We start from the raw sequence: 3,376 nt of genomic DNA on the forward strand, positions 1-3,376 counted from the left end.
GCTGAGCTCCCTGTGCTATACAGAGGTTCCCATTAGCTATCTATTTTACACATGGTAGTGTACATATGTCAATCCTAATTTTTAATTTGCATCTCTCTTACGGAGACCTTTCAGAAAGTATTTTTTTCTTAAGGAACAGTGTCCTATCTTGCCAGGAGATGGCGCTGTGACTCTGTGCTTAGGCTTCTTGAGACAGCCCGTGCTGTTAGTGATGGGCTGTGTAGATGCACCAGGAGAGGGGATGTTAAGAAATCCTCTGGTCCCCCCTGGAGCCCCAGTTTCCCACCTGAGTTCAGAAGACCTGGTTTTGTTGAGGAGATGACACCCCACCTGTCGAGTCTGCCTTGCCCCACCCCACAGAGTATCTATCACCCTCTTGAAGTTCAACAGAATCCAAGGTTATGAAGTGTCCACTGCAGGCCAGACATAGATCACACCCTCCCCCAAACTCTCAAGTGGAGGACAAAATCAATTCTAAATGCTGTACTGCCTATAAAATAGCTGCAAAGTGCTCTGAGTGATTGGGAATTGGAAAGATTGCCTCCAACTACAGGTATTTGGGACCTTGGAGGACATGGGCACTGAGCTGGGCCAGCTGGGGCAGGAGGCAGCTGAGCAGAGCGTGGAGGAGTGGGAGTGGGGGCCAGAGATTGGGGGCCTGATCAAGAGCCACTGTGAGCCTGGAGCTCTGGTGGAGACCACCAGGAAGATGAGGCTGCGGAGACCCCCAAAGAGCCGAACTGTGGTGGGGCCTGAATGCCACGTCAAGAAGCATGGACTTGGTTTTGTAAGAGGTGTGTTCATGGAAGTGTCACAGCAAGAAAATGGTGGGGTCATCCTTTGGCAAAAGTAGCCTGAGGTCTAGATGATTCGGTGGTTTTCCTCATGTGTTTTGTGGACACATCCTCCTCCTCATCTGACTGATTCTCAGAAGTGGTTGATATGATCGCCCACTGCCCATGCTCTCTTTCCTTGGCTTCTGTGAAAGCACAACGCTCCTTTCCCCCTCCTGGCTCTGTGGCCCCTCCTCAGTCTCCTTTGCAGCTTCTTCCCCTTCATCCAGCCATGAAACATGACTTCATGAAGGCTGCTCTCACTCTGCACTCTCCCCTAGGTGATCTCGGCCTGCTCTTTGCTTAATTACACCCTATCCCAGGATGACTCAGCCCGGCCTCCCCTCTGAGCTCCAGACACATACATCCAACTGCCTCCTCGACAGTTCCTTATGAATGTTTCGAAAGCATCTTTAATTCACGTCCCAAATTCCCCCACTGAACCTCGCCTAATGCTGGTCCTCTTCCAGCATTCCTTGACAGAGTGGACACACCACCATTCATCCTGTTGGGCCAGTTAAAATCCCAGAGGCATCTTTGCCACCTCCCTCTTCCTCACCCCATTTCCAACCTCTCCTCAAGTCCATTGACCCTACTTCCTCCACAGTGGTCAGTGCTGTCTGCTTCTTTCCTCGCCTCTGCCATTGACACAGGTGGAAGCTACAGAGGGTTTTCCGGGCCACTTAGAGCCACTGCAGAGTCTCTAACTGATCTTCCTCCTTCCACTCTGGCCCCTCTCCTACCTCCTCTTCACACTGTGGCCAGAGTCATCTTTTCGAAATGTAGAAGTGACCATGTCACTCACTGTCCCGGTGAAATCTCCACTGCTTCTTACTGCTTTTTAAAAAACCATTTTATTAAGATAACATAGAAAAGAACATAGAACGAATGTACAGTTGAACACTCTTGAAAGCAACTGCCATGAAAGGAGGCAGAACCTTGCCAGCCATTTCACTCCATGTGCCCTCAAAAGAGAACACCCCTCTTCCCCCACCCTCCTGCCTTCTCTAGATCCCTGCAGGGCTTTCAGAGGCTGTTCCCTCTGCTAGAAATGCTCTTCCCTCCCTGTATCTCCCAGTTAACCCCAACTTATTTTTGTATCTCACTTGGAGTGTTCCCTCCTCAGAGGGGCCTTCTCCACCTTCCCTGACTTGATCAACCCTCCTGCTTGAGCCTCTCGCTGTGTGCTCCCTTCTCCTCTGCAGCACAGGTCAAGGTTGTGATTTTTCCACTTGTCTGTGAGGTGATATGATTAATGACCATCAGCTTGACGAGGGTGAGGGTTATGTTTGCTTTTGCTTACCGTTGTCTCTCCGCTGTCTAGCTGGGTGCCTGGCACATAGTATGTGTTTGATTAAAAAATTGCTGACTGCTGTCCAGGGAGAGATAGCCAGCAGACACCACCACAATTAGGAGAGAGTCTGGGTCTGGAGACCCAGATGGAGGAGGCCTGATTCCCTGAGAGGTGAGGGCTGAAACAGTGGGGATAGGTGGTGTGACCTGGAGAAGAATGATGCAGTGAGAAGAGAATGGGGACTTGTCTCCAGAACCCCCAAGGCCATGCCAGGGTTCTTCCAATGCAGGAGCCAGGCCTGGACGGGGATGGCTGGAGAGGCTCCTGGGCCCAACCACTCCCGCTCAGGGCCACTGGGGCTGAGCTAAGTGGAAACAAATGTTCCCTGGCTTCCCCCCAGCCCAGTCCTGGTGGGCGAGCAGCAGCCCCTCCTTCTCAGCCCCTGCTCCCCCCTCCCCCTCTTTCCAGCTCCCCTGGGTTCTTTTTCCCTTTGACTGATGGGGTGATGGGAAGGCTGGGTGTGTGGATAGGGGTGAGAGATGTGGAAGATGTGAGGCCGGTGGGCTCTGTGGGGAACCAGGTCCTGGGGTGGGGGGTTCCCTTGGGTAAAGACCCAGAGGGAGTCTCAGGGAAACCTGACCTGCAAGACAGGGAAAGACTGGTTAAAGCTGGGAACTGGGCATTTGAGTTCCCACTCTGGGCTGGAAAGGCACATTCTCATGATTTCAGGTGGGCTTCGAAAAGCTGGAGTAGAGCATCTGGGATTCAGAAGGGTGAGGAAAGTGATTCTCTCTTTCTTCTATCTTTTTTCTTCCCTCTGTCTCTCTAGAGGGCTGGCCTTTCCTCTCTCTGTTCTCCTGGGACCCAGAGACCTAGTGCCCTGAGGAATTCTCAAGTCCAGTCACCACCCTGAAGGAATGAGAGTTAGGTCCCATTGCTAGGGAAGGAGGGAGGGAGGATGGTAGGGAGGGACAGAGAGAGGGAGGTGATTGGGAGGGGAAGGGTCACAGGCCCAAATTCCTGGGCTCCTGCAGCTTCAGTCATTCTGAGAAACAAAGAAACAGAGAAAGTGATTTAGAGACAGACACAAATAGAGACCGAATTATGGAGATGGGAGAGACGTGAAAAGACACACAGAAAGACAGTGAGAGAATCCGACAGACAGAGGGCTCTGCTTTCCCCTGCAGCGATTCTGATGTTATCTGTCTCCAGCTGCCTCTCTCCCTCTCCACAGTCCCCACCTCTGCCC

The sequence above is a fragment of the Balaenoptera acutorostrata genome, chromosome 8 (assembly GCF_949987535.1).
Source record: "Balaenoptera acutorostrata chromosome 8, mBalAcu1.1, whole genome shotgun sequence".
In the NCBI taxonomy this organism is placed as follows: Eukaryota; Metazoa; Chordata; class Mammalia; order Artiodactyla; family Balaenopteridae; genus Balaenoptera; species Balaenoptera acutorostrata.